Below are 21,025 nucleotides of genomic sequence, written 5' to 3'. Positions count from 1 at the left end.
AACTGTTATATTTAATAAATGTCATATTCAATTCAATTAAAATACTGTTCATATGAATTAGGATGCACAGTTCATAATATCATAAATTGGCTTGTTTATTGGCAGTATTTGTGTATTAGCAGTTTCTCAAAGAGCCAATCTGTGGACCTGAGTAAACACACAGGGGACAGGTGACAGCACCGGGGTTTTTAAAGGGTAAACATTGCATTGACTACATTAGGTCCCGTCACACTGCAGGTGAAGAGGCGGCTATAAAAAAAACATCTTGCAGCAGCGTCCACTTCCCCAAAATGTAACCGCCATGATTGACTCACTCATGTGCAATTAGGGGCACCTACGGGTGATGGATCGGTCTTCCCGCATTTTGAAATAATAATGCTCCATCTCCTTGCTAATCGCTTGTGATGCAAGTGGGTCTGACACATGCGGCCTCGCCCGACCTGTCTGCTACCAAGTAAGTCCATTAAACTGCATTTCAGACGTCTGGTTCCCCCCCTCTGCGTTCATGTGTGCTCCACATGTGCAAATCTGCAGCACAGCAAACAGTCATGCAGTGCGGTGGTATGCACCATTTGTTTCTGTAATCAAGTGGGGTGAAAATGTTCAATCAATCGGAGGAGGCCGGCAATATTCAGGATTATCACAGACGCAGTCCGGCAATAAAAAGAGCATTGTCCTACCCCCCGACAGCAACCTGATGAGCCCCAAACTGGGCCATTAGTCTCTAAATACTGGTGGGCGCCGAGATCTCTACTGCGCCCTTGAGAAGTCATTGACTTGGCTTTTTATTTTACTCATTATTCTAATTATTCATTTATTCCGTCCTCTTGCTGTAAATTAAGCTCACTCACGAGCATCTAATTTTCAAGTTAATTTGGATTTATAAGGAGCTGAGGACTCACACCTGCCGCAATGCTAGCTCCCTCTCACGGCCTCAGAGGAACCAAATCTGTGAATGGAATTCCGATGTAAAAAACTTTATAAACAGGAAGAACCATGTGGCCACATGCTAATCTCATCAACATTCTAGGAATTTGCTTTTAGGTTAAATAGATGAAGCAAATTAGGAAGCATTTACTAGCTTTCAATGAGAAGCGTAAAGACAAGAGCCGTAAAAGAGCAATAAGTGAGAAGCTAAACAATAAAATGAAATAGATATAAATACATACCTTCTTCAGTGCAAAATTACCATTTCTCCTTTGCCCAGTGTTTCCAGTCTGAGCTGCGAATAGTAACAGAGATCCGGTGTTGCACCAAAGAACACCGATTCCAACTTAGATGCCCAGTTTCATCCAATTAAAAAAGAAAAGAAGGAACGGACATAGGAATGATCTCACAGGGATTAAATATACTTAAAATGATATTGTATTAAGATAGACCTGAAAAACTGTGAATTTGCTTTAATGAACACAGAGCTCAAACAATGAGAAACGAAGCCTGTATCCACACGTAACTGACCACCCACTGATCAGAGGCTAATTCAGTGTCAAATGAGATCCTTCAATGGAGGAAAAGTCAAACTTTAAATGTAAAACACTATAATTGGAACCACAAATGTCAGTGCCAGTTTAGGAAGGCGATGTGAGTATTGATGTGGGAGTTGTGTGCAGAAGCGATGGATTAGTCATAAGATGAAGGAAAGATTCTTTGTCTTTGTGGATTGCCCACAGTTCACCAAGTTCTGTGTATCACTCACTTTATACTGCTATTTTTTATTCATGGAGGAAATTATTCATCATGCACAACAAATATGTAGATGCCTTTTTAACCTAAACTAAATTTTATCCATCCATCCATTGTCTTTCACTTATTTGAGATGGGGTTGTGGAGGTAGCCGGCTAAGTAGGATATTCAGGACATCCCTCTCCCCAGCCATGATTTCTAGCTCTTCCTTGTGGACCCTTAGGCCAGATGGAATATATTGTTCCTCTGCTTCTTCTTCACCACAACAGTCTGGACACTGAACCAACCCGCCTGTCCATCTCCCGCTCCATCGCCTCTCACCGGTGAGCAACAACCTGAGATATTTGAACTTCACTTGGGGAAGCAACTCAACCCCAACCCACAGAGAGTTACTACAATTTTCTATCAGATAACCATGCTCTCCAACTTGGAGGTACTCATCCTGACTGAAAAACAAGACTTGTTCTGACTTGATTTTAAATCAAATCAGATCTTTTTTCATTTTAATAAACAGTAGGTGCATTGAATCACATAACTATGTACAGATTCCAAAAATACTAATACTTTTTGACGGGAACTAAGGCAAATATACTGTGACTTCTTCGATCCGTCCCTTTTGAAGAAGGTTTAGTAGCTAAACTTTTCTTCTACCATACTAAGACAGAATAAATCTATGTGGCTCCTTTATAAATATGCAAAAGCCATTTCTTTCAGTCCAGTTCTTTGGCAGATGTGGAGCGTATAGGAAGTAATGTACATCATTTACAGACAAACCGTACCACGGCTTTCTGCTTCGCTCCCTGGATTCCTCAGTTATCCTCCCCAGCTGGTGCCAACATGCGTTAGGTTCAGAGCCAACTAACATTGTTTCAACACACACACAGTATCACATCACTGCCACAGTTTACATAACTCATATTTCATCTTTGATTTCCTGACAACTACAGAGCTTGTCAGTCTGCATGATTTATTGATAGGAGTTTTGTGGAAGTACTTCACCTGCTGGGACCTTACTGCCCCTGGATGTTATGCAAATCAAATGGTCCATTCAGCCCTCATAGGGAATAGGATAATCAATATTTAGATATCAATCACAAGGTGTCTACACTTGGCAGTGAATGGGGTTCAATTTACGTCCAATCTCATGTGCTGTGTTTTACATTACTGTACAGACAATGCAATCAATGACTTTTTTCTTTTACTCGTTACAACAGTGTGGAAGTACCTTTTGATGTAGACTAATATGGGCACAGCGAAATTTACTGGGCATTGAGCAAATGGAACCACTTCAAGAATCTGTCTTTGTAGAGCACACAAATGGTTGGTGATCAACAGCCTTCAACAGACTGGGTTTTATTGTACAATAACTCACAGGCTCGTGGATAAGAGGGTTTTACATAATGCCGCTCGCTATTCATCCCAAGAACAAAGTGGAGCCCCTCCTCGCGTCTCACTCCCAAATCTGTGGGTGAGCTCATGATTAATGTGTAATTGACTTGATGAATGGGTTCCCCATTCCGCGAATCCATCAAAATACTGCTTGATTAAGCATCCTCTGCGCCTCTGATTAAAAAGCGGCGAGATCGGCTTCATTTAAACACAGGCGAGGGCCCATCATGTTTCAAAACGCTGGTCACGCCCACTGATTATCTCCCAGCTATGTGGGGTAATCAATGCAAGTAGGGGCTGGGTATATGCAACGCATAGTTGTGGTAGTGGCGGGATATACTTTGCAGGCAGCGCGGCAGAGGAGCGGCCCAGTTCCAGCAATCAGTCATGCCAACAGAAGTAGAATAGGATGGATGGGGGGCGGAGGAGGAGATGGATCGTGGTGGGTGAGAGTTTGAGAGGTGAGAATGAGATGGAATGGGATTCAGACAGGGACTGAGAGATGGATACAGAAAGTAAGAAAGTTTGATGTGGGGGGGTAGAGTGTGTGTGGGGGTGGGGGTGGGGTGCTGACAGAAGGGGTGATGAACAGAAACATGGAGAGACGTTATGGGCTATTATGGACAGAGAGGCTGGCCAGAGACACTCCCCCGTCTTCACGTCCCTCCGTGTGAATCTATAGCTCTCGCTCCATCTCTGCTCCAAGTGTCGAAATGTAATTACAAAATGATGATGGCCAGAATCGCACCCTCGCAGCTACCAGTGAAAAATAAAAAAGATATTGCTACGATATCTGCCGGCTGTATGGAATTTACAGTTCTATAAAGTGTACTTCTGGTAGAAGATGAATTATATAAAATCTCACCAAGAAATTGCAGCAATTGATCACATTCTTGTTCGATGTTTTTACTGTCTCGTGAATAACGTTTTTTAGAAGCTACAGCAGCCATATGGTGCATAACAGCCTTCATTCCCACGGGTTTCTGTTTGTGTTCTTATAATGTGATGCCAAAATACAATTGTGTTACCCTTTGTATTATAAGTATTATTAATAACATCGTGGGTGCTATTTTCTAAATATTTGATCGAGGTACCATAGTATGTTGGAAATACTTAACTTAACATGACATTGTTGTAAATATTGTCTAATATAAGACAGACATGGTACATTTCACAGTCTGTATCATTTTGTCTTTATGATTCATATCTCAGTCAAACACATAACAGATATGCATCATAATCATAGTCCAATGATAAATAAAATGACACATTGGAAAACAGTGGAAGACTCACACAGTGCCAGGTTTAGCCAGGTAAGGTTGACACTCCATTTCTATTGCAAATAGACAACGAGTGATGTGTAGAAATTAAACTTCCATTCATCCTTTCTCTTAACCGCTCTGAGGGTCATGGGGGGAGCTGGAGCCTTCCCCAGCTTAGATTTAGATCCACGCAGACACGAGGAGAACATGCAGACTTCTCATGGAAAGACCCGACCGAGGAACCTCCTTTGACAGTCCTCACGACTGCACAACATAGTAAACAGAACATCACAAAAGCATCACAAACAATGTTGAATATGATATGAAAACGGCAAAGCTATTATCTCTATTGGACAACCGGTCCCATCCCCTGCAGGACACCATTACAGCACTGTACAGCTGCTGCATTGAGAGACTGATCCACCCTAAACGTCTGAATGAGAGGTATGGCAGGTTGTTCCTTCCTCGAATGCCCTCATGCTGCAGTGGGACTTATACATAATTGTCTATTATAAGTAGTTTTAATGACTAAAGCCAAATGAAAGGTTTTGTAGTTTATTTACAAACACTTGAAAATATGTGCAAAGACCACATCTCAGCTACCTGCTAATGTTTTAAACCTTCATGCTTGACTAAAATGGACCTGGGTTTTTTTTTCTGCTCTTGCTGCTCCGTAAAATGTGAAGGCCTCTAAATGAAGTAGAAATAATGACTAAAAACATCCCTGATTATATTTCCAACGCAGCCCTCACAGAGAGAAAGGGGTCACTGGTTCCATTTTTTTTCTTCTGTTTTCGCTGTCCCATGATTCTGCTACCCTGTGACCTGTTTGTGTTTGGACTTTTGGATTTTTCATATATGTTGGATTGTGTTTGAGTTCTTCTTGAGTCTCCTGTTTCATTTTGAAACGTCTTTCCTTTGTGTTACCCTCTGATGTACTTCCTGTCTTTGTTCTGTTTCCCACCCTCATGATTGTCTACAACTGTCCTACTGTGTTTCACCCGTGTTGAAGTGTCCCTGCCTCCCTTGAGTAAAGCGTCTCTGTGCTCTCACTCCTCTGCGTGAGTTTATCTGTTCACTTTGTCTCATTTCAGTCCTTCTCTCCCTCGATGTCTGCTGTTCTGTGCTCTACCTTCAGCTGTTGGTCCCCATAAATCTGTGTGTTTACTAATGGATCAAATAGTTATTGCCACATAACTCCTTATAACTTTGAGGTGTGGTGATCAGATGTGTCTCGCAGAATTCTAGGTTAAAAATGTTCCATGCACAAGCTTGTACTTTTGGATAAGTTATTAAAGAGCTCGATATTTAGTCAGGGTTGTAAATCATTTGGACTGATGGTTGAAATGCAAGAGTTTAAGGATGATCCAGTTGGGCTCCTGATAAGAGATGATCAACCAATCTATGTGTCACAAGAAATACACTGTCCAACATAAATTTGACCTTCATTGGAAAGTGCCACACTGTTTAAACTGTAAATTATCCCTGAACCTCTCAACAGCTTACAGTTAAAATTTAAAACCATATTTTATTCACATATTTGCATATACAATTAAAAAAATAAAAATCTCTCAAATCTTCAAACAGTGGAACCAGTGGTCTCGATCTACAAATCTTTCCCACTCTGGACTATCTCATATTTTCTTTATATCAAATCCTGTGCAGTCCACTCACCCAGTTTAGTTTCTAGATCCTTGTAGATAATGAGATAATGGCCTGTCTCTGCATACAAGAGCATTCATTAACACTCAGATGGGCATTAGCAGCAGAAAAGCTTCTTTCTTCCTCTCACCTCTGCTTTACTTAGAGGTTCTATTTGCTTGGCAGCCATTAGTCCAGCTTGTGATTTCCTGGTTTTTCCATTTATTTCCAAACCCTTTAATCTGCCAAAACTATTCGCAACACTCCCTTGCTTTGTTGTGCATTTTCGACTCCTTATTTCAATAAAGATCGGCCTGTCTTTACGTTTTTCTTCTGTCGTTACTTCTCACTCCATGTTCCCCCAACTCTTCTCACCCTCACCCATCCTCCCTTCCCTGCCACCCACCATCGCTCCCTCCCACACATTCGGAACATCAAACGGAATCCTATTTCCCCCGGAGAGCCGCCCTAGCCCCCCCGAGCCCCTCTTGATCTCTGTCCGAGCATCTCTGTTTGACAGCTTACAAATGAGCCTGACCCCTTGTAAACAGGACCCACATACACACACACACACACACACATACACACACACACACACACACACACATACACACACACACTCACATATTTCCTACACGACCACAAGTGAGGTGCGGTTGTAACCTCTGTCATGAAACAGGACCCCAGCTGACCTCTCTGCTTTCAGAGACATCGACCGATTGAGCAGCTGCGCCCAATGATGTTTCATTTCTATCTGTGTAACCTCTCACCCTGTGGTGTGACCTGTGACCTCTGATGCTGAATTGAAGGGGAGCAGTGCGGGGGGGAAGTCAGTAAAACGTGCACAAATTCCAGTGCAATCAAATATTATCTGCTCATCCTACGTTGCACACTTTGAATCTCGTTATCTGAGCACCATGCTGTCGAAACACAGGCGATATATAGACTACACAGTGCAGAGTATTACCCTCTTCACCGTAACCTTCTGTGCAATTCAATCCTCCGACCCGCGCCTCCTGCCACAGCACTGCAGCGTGCGTATCACTGGAGTTATCACTGTATCTGCGACATTGGCCCAGCGCACCTCCTGACATCACATTCACACAGATGCCGGAACAGCTCCCAACGCACTTCTGCAGTTTTGCCGTGGATGAAAAATTCATAGGGTACCCTGGCGAAAAGCCAGACGCAGCTTGGTCCCATAAATATTTATGTCCGTTAACTATTGTGTTTGCCGTAGTGGAGAGAGAAAAGAGAGGAGTGCAAGGGAGGGGAAAGGAGGTCACCGCTCTTTTTCTAGGTGAGTGACCAAAGCTGGCGGTTGGGGGAGCATGGGGGGGGGGGGGGGGGGGCTAGTCAGCTACTTACTACACCATTGGTTTCATAAATTTTTATAAACATGAAGCACTAAGCTGCTTTTATTTAGTCAAGAGACATATGTTTATCTCAGGATAGTGAGGTGGACCAGGGCATCTGATAGCAGTGTTTCCAACGGGGGTATCTCAAAGAAATTATGCAGTGTGAGTCAATTCATCATAGGGGTTAGAAGATGCTGTGGTGTGGACATTTTACTATCGTGCAATAAACTTGTGTCAAGGCCGGACATTTAACCATTTCACTAGAAGAAACGTGTGCTGGCTCAGTGTCTATAAATATATATATTAAATATAGACATTTTACTCTAAGCAACATCACTCTTTAAGTTGTGTACAGTGTTTAACTACCATGTGTACTGAAGAAGCTCCGTGCTGTTGCCTCATCGTAGTGTTCAGAGCGTTCTGCACCACTGTGTCTGTCTCTCGAACACACTGACCTGTCTGTCAATGAGGCGGTTGACCTTTAAATCATCCGGAATGCTTTTACCATCTTTTAACACCAGATCCTCATCAACCATGTCGATAAGCTCTCCTCTGGAGACGTGAGGAGACTTTGTTAGTCTGTGATGAGACTCGGAGGAGATTCTTTCACTGTATAACTGCGTGGTCGGACTAAGTATTGATAACTAGTAATATGGGCAGGTTAAAATTGGTTTTATGTCTCTAAAAAGATGAAAACAGATTGCGTGGCTAGTTATGAGTTATGTCATCCATCTGTGCCTGAACTTGTGGTACAGAGACCGTTGCAACCCGATGGTGGACCAGAATATGTGAGACCATTTCTGCCAGCCATGGCGTATGAGAGAGATCTCGTTTTTACTTTGGAATCCTCTAATTTCTGTCTATTTTTACCTTTAAAAAGATCAAGTTGGCTGTTAGACCAATTTATTTACTGAGTATATGATATTAGAGTCATATTGGCCAACTTAATAACTAATTACCATAATGCTACTGTAGTTGCTGAAGATGTATTATTATTTCTAAACAGCTAAGTGGCATATTTTATAAACCTACTGTATTTGCTCGCTTAATAATTTTACAGGTAAATCATGGATGACAGCTGAAATTTAGGCTAATACAGGGTGTTAATGACGCTTTTTCAAGTTGAGATGGAATGTCCGTCATAACAAGATTCAAAATTCTGAACTGCAGAAACGATCTTGACTCTTTCATACAACTTCTTGCTTTATGAAGTTAACTATAAGGAAGATGACCAAGCAGGGGGCTGTGTTTTAGAGAAAAAAAATAAACCATGTTATAACATTGAAAGCATGACATCAAGTATGTGGCCTTATGAAAGAAACGCTGACCTTCAGCCGGTGTTATGTCTGGCGGAGACCCGGCACAGCGCAGTTCATCATTCATCCATCACCATCCTACTGTGAAGCATTCAGGTGGAAGAATCAGGCTGAGACCTGTGATGCCTGAGAACGAATAAATTGAGACAAATGCAGGAACATTCATAAAAAAGAAAAGACTGTAGATGTAGAGATGATTTGATTCAAACGGGAGTATAATACAGAATAGCACTGTTGAGCTTCAGGAGTTTTTCACCAGAAACTCATACTATATTATTGTTTTGAGTCCGCATTGAAACAGCTGCTCTCAGATCCTCCTTAATTCGGTGAGGAACATTAAGGGAATATTTGATAGAGTACAGATCCACTATGCAGACATTGACCTGACCTCTTGATCCCCTCTGCCATCTTATACTTTTTAAATGTAATTACAATAAATATTGTAATGTTTAAAAGAAACATAGCAAGTTGCAGTCTCATCTTTTATTATTCACCGTTATTTTCCGAGCATCTTATTAAAAGATATGGCTTGTGATCATGCAGGACTTGCAGTCACAGACAAGATTACAGCACTTGAAAGTTTTGTGCAATTAGCAGAGGAAGTGAAGACAACAGTAACAAGGATTTTCACCAGAAGCAGAAGCAGCAGTGTGTCGTGTTTGTTAGATCCAAAGAATCTGATTGCATTCACCAACACACTGATCTATTTCATGGAGTTGATTTCAGGGCTTCATGCAGATAATGAATGGTATTATTTACTGAGGGGAGGCCACTGTGGATCGCCTGAGAGACAGGCAGGTGTGTGTGTGTGTGTGTGTGTTTGTGTGTGTGTGTGTGTGTGTGTGTGTGTGTGTGTGTGTGTGTGTGTGTGTGTGTGTGTGTGTGTGTGTGTGTGTGTGTGTGTTTAGAAACTGTGGCCCTGAGCTAAACTAGCCTGTCCTGCTTTTGCTGCGCAGGCTTCCTCCTCCCTCCCACACACACACACACAATCCTACGAAGCATCTGTCCTCTGCTGGCTGAAGCAGCCCATGAGGTGCCGTAGTGATGAGTGGTTCCAGCAGCAATTTGGCTACAGTGACAGAGGTAACAAAGCAGTGTGTGTGTATGTGCAACTCAGTGTGTGTGTGAACCCCCAAACACATTCCATTAAGTGTGTTGCTATACGTCTGCTCTTGTCGTGTATTAAGTCTGTGTCATCACAGCATACCTAGCTGCAGTATGTATAAATGTGTACTTAGCTATAGCAAAAAGCACATATGTACTTCTTATATAAAATGTGGAACATCTCCTTAGATTTCTCTAATGTCTTCTACTTAATGATGTGTCCAAGTGGCTGCACACTTCCTCTTTTTACTGACCCTCACATTCAGGCTCCGTTCAGTTGACATTAACATTCGTCCCGGGTCAGTTTTAACTACGTCGGTTCACAGCTGTCATTAGAATGCAACACGTGTCTCCTCCTGTCTCCTGTGACCACTTGAGAGCAGATCTCACTTCGCCACTCTATATGCAAATACACACATATTTAACGTCTGTTTGCAAAGAACAAATATGTTGTTTTGAGTCGGCCTGACAGTAGAGATGGGTACGCTGTCAATGTGGTTATGTGTGGGAGAATCAGTAAGGTGCCTACAGCTCTCCATTGAAACAGGGTTGTACTCATTTAAAAAAGAAAATGATATGGTGGTCAGTCTTATTATCGTGGGCTCAGATAGATCAATGCCTCCAGTAATGGGTCAGAAGTCGATGGAGTGGATAGAACATACTTACAATAACAATTATTAAAAGTGTACAGAGGGCTCGTTTGGATAACTTTCTCTCGAAGATGGTTTCTGCCATTTTAGGTAGTTCTAACTTCTGCTCAAGTCTCAAGTTATAATGAAGTTAATTGATGCTTTAAACTGCGTCAATCCTGCAACTCCAACTCCTGATCGCCACCATGCAGACTCCGGTGCTCGAGTGTTCTTTTTTGGGGGATATTTTTGCTTCATTTCTGGATAGCGGGAGGAGGTGGAGATGCTTCCTCCATCTTTATAGACAGTCTATAAAGCACACAGCTTGTACTCTAAGCTGTCTGCTCTGCTGTTATTGGATCATCTAGATGGATAAGAAAAAGGAAACATCCCTTTCTTCCAGGCATTAGGTTTTAGGGTGCAAACACTGCGTTATCACATCTAATGCGTAAGCAGATTACCGCTAAAAGAAAAGTGCTGCTCTTACCAGCTCAAACCATCATTTTGGGGAAAATGGAGGTTTTTATGCAAAAGTTTCAAACAGATACATCCTGTTAACGTTGTGTTCTGTTGCCAGTAATTGTCAGACATGGGAGAACGGAATGAATGAAGATTGATACTTCTGACAAAGCACCTTGGATGTGAACAGCATGTAATAGCAGAGTGGACACATCAGGCACTCAGGTATTTTTAGAAACCTCACATGCCTCCCTTCTCTGGTGAGACCTTTCTGATTGCAGCAAAGTTGCCAATTTCCCTCTCTAAATTTCACCCTCTGTCTAAATCATCAGTGATTTTATTCCCACCCTCTCTGCTATCTCCATTTGTGTCTGACTTTTTCTGTCAGCGCCATCCCCTCATATCTTCAGCTCCTATATTCTCCCTGTCATTTTTTACTAAAATCACCTTTGCTGTCCCTCCCCCGCCTGTATTTTTCAAATCCCCGACCGTTCCTCTGCTCAGCGACCCCTCCCTACCTGTGTTGTCTCCCAAAGTCATCCTAATTAGTGTTTAAAGCCCCCGCTCCCCCACGGCGAGGTCGTCTGTGTCCGTAAGCCACCGCTGCCTTGTCTTCGCCGTGCCAACTCTAATGAAAGAGCCCTATCTACTGCCATCAGTGTGTGTGTGTGTGTGTGTGTGTGTGTGTGTGTGTGTGTGTGTGTGTGTGTGTGTGTGTGTGTGTGTGTGTGTGTGTGTGTGTGTGTGTGTGTGTGTGTGTGTGTGTGTGTGTGTGTGCGTGCGCGTGTGTGTGCTTGCGTGTCAGTGTGTGTCAGCGTGTGTGTGTGTATGAAGAGACAACTCACACATCGTTAACAGCATTACCTCAATTACACAGTCTGACAATGAGAACGAGCAAAGAGAGATGGGAAGCGCGTGAGAAGGTGAGGGGGGGGGGGCGATTGACAGGGGGTGAGGAGAGGGGTGAAGAGGTCTCACTCACCATGAATGGAAATATTCAGCCATATTGAAAAAACTATTATTTGCATTCTTGCACAAAACCTTTTTCCCAACCAGACGGGATGAATCCTTCATTCCTATGAAGTGACACTGCACACTCAAATGTGTTTGATCACTGTAATATATGACTGTTCTTTGAAGAAATAAATGAATACAGGCTTTGACATTTATTTCCTAATTTATAAAAAAAACTGTACGTTAATGGGTTGAACATGGCTCACAACGCCACCTAGTGTTATAAACTGTTGGGCTGTGTCTACGTCAATACATGATCAAAAGTGGGCGGCCCCCCCACACCACCAGGGTTTAGCTGAAACTAAACCCCTTAACCACCACATAGTCAAGTGTAAAGAGACGTCCACCCTCCTCCCCTGCTCCTCAATTTCCTCAGACACACAGTTTGAGCCTCTGACTGAGACAAACCCCTGTGCTGGCTGTTCGGAACGGCTCGGGATGACCGTGGTCTTGGGCGTTTTGAAATTCCAGAGACGGGATGACTTCACTTCATATTACACCTCTGCCACAAAAGAGTGTTTGCCCCTACTGGAGTTGTCTAGACAACGTAGATAACACATTTATTTATATCAACACACATTCAGGTTTGATTGAATCCACAGCGACAGGTCACTATGACAGAGAGACAGCAGCACATGGAAGTGAGTATTTCAGTTAAAGGCCCTGATGCATTCACCAGCCTCATTCTTTTCTCTCATCTACTATTTGCATGACAGCTCTTTCCACTCCCTCCCTGAAAACAGGAACTAGATTTAACTCTCATCGTGATTTTCCTGCCCCTCGTTCCTCCTCCACGGCTGCTTTAGTTTCTCCAAAATAGGAAGAATAAAGAAAAGAAAAGAGGAACCGATGCCTGTCTTTTAGTTATCACTGAAATTTCCTCTGGGAGCACCAAACAAAACAACTAAGGTCGGATAGAAAAGAAGCAAAAGGGGACATGATGGAGGTGGAGAAGACGCTGGCGGAGGAAGAAATGGCTCGAATCAATATCATGAATCTGCAGGGATTTGAAACGGTGCCCAGGGACAGTTTAGGAGCAGCACATCCGCTGCCGACTGTGTGTCTCACCCAAGGAGCAATGCCATTCAGGGCTGCTTGACCACAGTGCTCAACAAATCAATAGTCCTGCATTGTGTGTGTGTGCGTGTGTGTGTGTACTTTCTGTACTATCTGCCCAGCAGCCCAACATTCATTAACAGCGAAGGCCAGGTGAAGTGTTGACGGAGGAAACTGTGCAAAGAAGGAAGTTGTTTCGGGAGCAAAGGTCAAATAAATCCTGCAGTAAATGTCCTGAGACTGATAAAGTAAACTTGAGGTATTTTAAAGTCAATTTTCAAAGGTGATTAAGCCAAATTTTGTAACTTTAGCAATTGTTTTTACAGTGGTGAGGTTCAGTAATGCCCGCTGCACACTGGAGGTATTTAAAAATTTGATTTTAGAAACTTCGGACACCACAGACATAGAGTAAAGACTTTACTAATTGTTTATATTTTAAATCGAAATAATGCACGAGAGACAGCTGTGACACAGGGGCACATAATTTAAAGGGCACATATTATGAAAATTACACTTTTGTAGTGCTTCTACACGTTTATTTAGATATCTAGCATGTCAACCGTCCCCGTCCCTCAAAACAGATCAATCTGAGGGGGGCTTTTTTGGACAGGTTAAAAAGGGTGCTGTTTAAAATGAGCCTTGTGGTATTTTGACCAAAATATGTTACAGACATTTCATTAAGACCCCAATGAACCATATCAACTATGGTAAAATGGGCATACAATGGGTCCTTTAAACAGTTGCAACTCATTTACGATTGCAGAGACTTGGGAACTTATTGAAACTTATACGATCAAATGTGTCTTCAGAAAATAAACAAACATACAAGCGGACTGCCGGCATCGTCAGCTGCTGGTGGTTGATTGTGTAAAGTTTTGCTCAAACAACAGGACGCGTCCAACAAACACATACTGTTGTCACAAGTTTGTCCTTGTTTTCATCTTTCCACATGGGCACGAGAAATACAAGTTTGACTGACATGTTTTGTTTGTCAACACATGTTCACAACATCCATTCGATGACGCCTCCCGGCTCACTCTCCTTGGCTGTGGCGCGTTTCTGCTCACTCGACCGGTGTCTGTTCCTTTATAATAGTTCACTGGATCGTAGTCGCCTAGATTTTGAAATTGGAGAGTCTCAAAGACAGACTCGGAAAGAAAACTCGGATTAAATCAATAAGGTAATGATTATGTAATTTGTCATTAACCTTGCACACTACACAAGCATTTGGCCACATTTCACAGTTACTAAATTGTATCATATGCCTTTGTGTACTGTCATTTCTTGTTAGTTATAGCTGCCATGTATAGATACATTCAATAAGCTTATAACAGCTCAGGTTTTTTTCTGACCACTACTCGAAATGATGTTCAGAGTTGTGCACAGTGTTACTCTTATGATATACCACATCTATACATGGAGACTTTCGTGCTGACAAACAGCTGCAATCAGTACTGTATCGCTCATTCATTATATCATTGATGCAGTGTTTCATGTTTAATAAAACAATGCAATGTGTGTTATCAAGTGACGTAAAGAGAGTGTGTTTGATTCGGCTGACTGCACTAAACCTCCACACGCTCCTGGTCTCATTAACCTCCTCAGAGCAGGGGCGGGGAACCTTTTTCCTATCAAGGGTCATTTCAATTATTAGAACATCCTTCGTGGGCCACTCTAAATTATTGAACACATTTATCACACTAATCTCTTCAGCGCGAGGCTGATTTTTTAGGTTTGGGTCTGTCAGTCTTGAAAGAACTGAGTCTTTTCCAGTTTCTAAGAGAGAATTGCTTCGTCCTTGCAGCATGTAATGACGCTTTTTCATCCCTATGAATGTGTTTCCACAAACTAGACACAATAGGTTGTCTTTGACATCAACAAACAAACAAGTGTTTGTCCTTCCTAGTTTCTTGACAGTCACCATGATGCTTGTCAGAGATGACACATGACGTGTGCCTTTCATTCACCTACATCCAGAAAGAACCACCATGAAGGACATTTTAGTCTGCTATTTTATTTTCTTGGATAGCAGAAAAAGATATCTACAATGAGACTTTTTTTGTAGTTTAGCATTTCCTTCAAATAGTCTGGCAGGCTATAAAAAGCATGGAGGCTGGAGGGGTCCCCAGTCCTGTCCTAGAGGTCCCAGACCTGTTGATGGTCCCCTACTGACCTACACTCTACATTCATTAGTCATTCATTATTTCTCCTGAAGCTCAGAAATCAACCAGCACTCAAAATTATAAGTTGATTGACAGAGAATTAAAAGCATTTCGTTTTTTATTTTATTTTTAAGTAATAATGATGGGACTAAAACAGCCGCTTTACACAAGAAGCCAATAAAGTGTAATGTGTAAAATAACTCCACATGGATGTTTGTGCGAGATGAAATGAAATTCCCTCCAGGCGTTCCTGATATATCGCATTCATAAGAAAGGAACGGATCAGAGGTCACAGTGACATTGACCTTTGACCTCTAATCAGTTCATCCTTGAATCCATATGAATGTTTGTGTACTATACACAAAATAAACATGATGACATAAAATATGTGTCTCAGCTTTACTTGTGGATTCAAAAATGTGTTTTCTTAAATTAGTAACGTAATGGGAGCTCATCGGTTGCTCCTGCATCAGCGGTGGTTCGTCCCGGTTACATCATGATCCTGTGGCTCTTTCTATCATCCCGCCCAAATGATTAATCCACTGTTTACCTACATTCACATGCACAAGCTGTTCAAATAAAATGTTAAATTTTGCATTAAAATTCTATCCTACCAACAGGCACAAGACAGATCATTTCCAATGCCGACGTAAATCTAAATAGATAAGGCAAAAAAGACACTTTATGATTACAGCCTGACTTTTAAAATGATTTTGTGGCCACTCCACGCTACATCTCACGGGCTGAGGCGATGCTGTTTGGTCTTATGCATATCTAGTCTGTCAAAACTCCGGTAATTAGCATACAGTACTTCAGGCAACAGCTGGTGCTCCATACTTCAGTGCATTATCTTGGGAGCAAACACATGTACCAAGCTTTGTTTTGCAAGTCAGAATCATTCTTATCGCAAAACTAAACAAGAATCCAAAATTCGGGCTGAGACAGCTGAAGGCGCAACAAGGGAAACCATTTGCATGTGCAGTCGTTTCCATCAGGAATATTCTATTCTTCTGTTATGTGAATTGGAAACAATTCATTGGTTTCAGAGCATCAGCCATGTGGCAGAGGTCACTCTGTAAAGTGGGTAATTATACAGTTATCTATCCTCAAGCCACTGTGGGTGTCACAGGGTGACAGACGACGTCTCAGTGTGTGTGCAGTGTCTTCATCTACGGCTCACGTGCTGTATGTAATATGCACTCAGTCACAGTTGTCAGTTTATTAGGAACACTGAGCCCTGCAATAAACCCTCCTCTGTGAAGGTGTCTTAGTCCACCCTCATTGATTTGACTGGAGTGGTCAACAAACAGTGTATAAATAATATATATATTGAGTGTAAGTGAGTGTGTGTGTGTGTGTGTGTGTGTGTGTGTGTGTGTGTGTGTGTGTGTGTGTGTGTGTGTGTGTGTGTGTGTGTGTGTGTGTGTGTGTGTGTGTGTGTGTGTGTGTGTGTGTGTGTGTGTGTGTGTGTGTGTTAGGGAGAGGGGCTGCTTCTCGAAGGGAAGAGGTTCTTGATAAGAAAGAGAAATGCCCCAGCTTTGATAGCTTTGATTGTGGATCATCTGTGCAGGTTTCACTGCGTATGAAGTAAGGCCTTTGCAGTAGTTGATTGATAACCCCTGCCTGCTGGAGTTCACCACTACAGTGAGTATGGCCTGATGTTTCTTCGAAAATCATTAAGCAATAATAAAGACAGACTGTAAATGAAGATGTATGACACGTTAGCACTTCTTCCAAGTGTATAAAAAGCTAAAATGTCACGATAGGGCAGCTACCCTGTTGCAATTCTGATGTTATATGGAGCGAGATGTTGTGCTGTAGTAATCCTGGTTTGGAGATATTGTGGTCCTGCGGATACTCGACCAACTGTGAATTAATCTCAGCTGTCAATCCTGACATTTGCCCCTTTTTAATAGCATCAAATAATCAGTGTGTTAAGAACTACCTAAAACAACTGAAACCATTTCTGAATAAATTATTTCACAAGTACTTTCTAGTTTGGTGCACATGCCCATCTACTTCCTTCTAACCTACAGCCCGCCACCAGGGGGCAATCAGGATGATTTGACATGTCGTCCATCTTTATACTCCCTCAGAGCACGACAGGGGGACAGAGGTGACATGGTCAGAATACATCGAACATGACACACAGTTCAGGTGAGAACTTCTTTAAAATTTGACACAAACACACATAGATTCAGGGATGAAGTGAATAGATCACGGTGGTCAAAGGTCAACGTCAGTTTGACCTCTCCTCCGTCCCTCTTGCGAATGCGATTTATCAGGAACGCCTGGAGGGAATCTTATTTTATCTTGCACAAACATCCATTTGGCCTCAAGGTTAAACTGATTAGAAGTTAGTGGTCAAAGGTCACTATGACCTCAAGACACATTGTTGGCCGTGACTCAATAATTATGATAGTGATATATTATTGCATACAATACTCAAGTCTGGAAAGACATGAATTTACACTGCAACTTGACTGGAGGGTGGATTCACACGACTGCTGGGTGATCATCCCAGATAACTTCACTTCTTCCGGCGAGTCATTTCCCATGGATTTACCTCCCAATGACTGACTGTGAGATAACCATTAAGTGTTCCGTTCATCCATTCATCTGCTGGTTGGTTGCGACAGCGGAAAACAAGGTACTTGCTATGCCTGGTGAATTTCCCCGTCTTGTCAATTCAGCTGAGTCATACAGAACAGATTCAGGTAGAATTGATGCGTCATCCATTTAAAATTACTTTCTGATGCCTCTCGGATCTCCTCCATTTAAAGAAATAGCCTCTGTGATATTGACCTGAAATACTGGCTTTCAGTGAACTCCATCTGGATTTTATCAACATGGGAGGTAAAGTAATACAGTACTTTAGAGCCAGTTTCATCCAGCGTGAGACAATACGACATCTTTTAATAGGATTGATTGTGAGTTTTACCAAAGCAGGTGAAAGAGAGACATATTAATCTTTTCATCACATGGTTATTAGAGTAGTGAAAACGCAGTTAAACATTTTTAGTGGCGAGTGCGGCTCATATCTTTGGCTCATGAGCTCCTATAACCAGGCAGAGAGAAATAAATGCTCTGTCTTTCAGTCTGTCCTTGTGTCATAACATGTTCACAAAGAGGTGAGATAATGGAGCTTTTATGTAACGTTATATCTCCATTTCTACCCATCTCGCCATTTCCATCCACATCTTTGCGACGCCCTGCCTCCATCTATCCTGTTTTAGTCATTTGCTGTTCCTCTCTCGCCTAAAATTACTCTGCCTTTTGCAGCGCTGTTATTATAACCCTGTCGCTTTGCAAATGAAATCAGTAATGATGTGAAGCTGCTGTGCTCAGAAATCAATGAAAAGCTCAGAGCTTCGTGCCGGCTGGGGCACAGCAGTGGTTAGAGCCACATGCTAAAACTCCGTCAACTAACATGTTCCAAATAACAATACTAAAATGCTAGACATTATGTTGTCCTCAGTAATTTGAGAAAATATGCAAACTAGAATGTGAAAGAAAAAAATCCTGGTTCTCCGCATATGCACCATAATCCAGTGGGTTCTTATCTGATACATAACACACCCTTCCATTAAGTTTGTGTAATCGTTCTAACTAATAGACAAACAAACAAAACAAATGCGGACCAAAACACAACCTCTTAATTGTTGTTAATTGGATCACTGAAATTATTTGGCTTCATTCACTGGGCATCATTTATTTCTGTGCCAGGCGCTATGGCTAATTGGATAAATTGTGTAACTTGTGATGATGGTACTAATAATTCTCTTTATTTGTAGAGCACATTTCACCCCAAACAAAATGCTTCACCAGGCAGCAGGCAGATTAAGATGAAGAATTAAAGGACATTTGTTATAAAAGTTGGAAGACATATGCAAGAAAAATGTAAATTCAAGTAAAAGCAGAAAAGCCTCTCCAAAGTCCATCTTTAAAAGGGACTTAAAAGAAAGCACTGAGTCAGCCAACCTGAGGTCCTCGGGCGGATCATTCCAGAGCCTCGGGGCCCTGACTGCAAATGCGATGTTCCCTTTAGTTTCCGGCCAGGTCTCCGGGACAGAGAGCAGCTGCCGGAGAATCTCAAGGTGTGAGCAAGTACAGCCATTTACAAATCATTGCTTCTTACTGCTCGTGTTACCTGGCGTTCAACCACCTTCCTAAAGCCGCTCGAACTCTTGAGTGAATCCCTCTTCAACAGCCAGATCCTGGAGACTGAAATGTCTTTCTGTTTTCATCTTCTTGGGTTTAGAGGCCTTTGTTGACACAATATTTTAAATTACTAACACAGATATGGTTTCCTCTTCGTCTTGTTTCAATCACCGATGCACCTAAAGGATCATTTTAAAGTCAGCCAATAAGCAGCACCGCTAGAGTATTGAGGAGGTAATGTGTCTCCCTCAAGGGCATCCTAAATGTTGCAGGAAATGTTATCAGGCCCTGGGATGAAAAAAAGCCCCATCCTTATTAGTAACAGTTAACGGCGTGTTGTGTAATTGCTGATGATGGTACTGAGAGACCGAAGCCAAAGTCTTGACCTCAGGGAGAGCACTCTTCTATGTGGGTTGAACAGAGACTGTCACTCACTGTCTGAGGCCGTACCACATACGCACTCACAATCCATTAACCCCTGCCCTCCCATATACCTCTGTATAATTACATTCTACAGGTAATCTGTAGGTAAATGCAGGGAATAACCCGTAGCCGCCCTGATAATCACTCACTGTGCAGTAACAGAAAAGAGGTCACACACAATGATAAGGGTCTCAATGAAGAAATGACACGCGCGTGCAGAGAGCATTGTTGCGTCTCTTGACGTTATGTGTGACAAAGTGGCGAGGTGTGTTCAACCTTTGATCTTTCCACCACTCACTGATGCTACAGTTATTAGACCACAAGGCCTCGGGGTCCACATTCTGAGATGAGGGTTTTAAACCTGTATAGATTCATTCCTCTAATTGAGCCTATCACAGGTTATATGGATGATTCTTGGGTCGACTTAATAACGGGTCAGAGAGTTTCCTCCACAGAAAGAGTTAGCATGTAATAACATTTTAGAAAAAGGAGGAGAGGTGATTGTGTAGAATATGCCGACACATACACTACTTATATATATTTCACAACTGTTGCAGTCTGGTTTCAGTCTTATCAATCTGATTAGGTAGAGACTTTGAATCCGGAGCAACACTTGTGATTGATTATCCACTTTAATGATAATTGCTTTCTTCAGGAAGGGTGTCATGTGATTGGAGCCTGACGAATCAGCAAAGGCTATGTCTGGAACGAAAACACCCAATCAGCAAGCAGGTTAAGGTTAGGCTAACCCAAACTAAAATGTTTAGCTGGTGTTTCAAACTAAAACAATGCAGCTCTAAAACTATCCATTGCATTCCATATCCAAAATGCATCTTCAAACAAAAATGTGGTAATTAAATGTAGCCCAAATTTGTGACCAACACCAACCAGATATCTGAGGACTCTTATTGTAGGTATGTTTCAACACATGAGTGAATATACATTTCTTTAGGTATATAGTTTCTTTTTCACCACTTTAGCGCTGTACCTTTCTGGGAAATGTTTTCTGATACAATGATTGTATCCACTGACTGACACTGAAAGTAGAGATACAGCTATTACGCATTTTTGTGAACTAGATTACCTGCTTTCTGAGTGGAAACCAGACAGACAATGACAGGAACTGGGAAGCGAAATAAAGGCAAATGATAACCGGTCAAAGCAGAGATGTTCATAACGCTAAAATGTTCAGACTAGAAAAAAACACAGTCTTGATCATTATTTTCTTTGTCCTGCTTTTGAAACTCTGACTGCTTTGACTTGTTTTTTCAAGCATGTGCATGTACAGGCAGATAATTTGGTGTTGGATGTGAGTACTTATGAAAGACCGGGTTACTGGACTTAATATGAACAGTGATGTTAACACAG

Source organism: Limanda limanda, chromosome 1 (assembly GCF_963576545.1).
Source record: "Limanda limanda chromosome 1, fLimLim1.1, whole genome shotgun sequence".
Lineage (NCBI taxonomy): Eukaryota > Metazoa > Chordata > Actinopteri > Pleuronectiformes > Pleuronectidae > Limanda > Limanda limanda.
Note: the sequence above shows the minus strand (reverse complement) of the source record.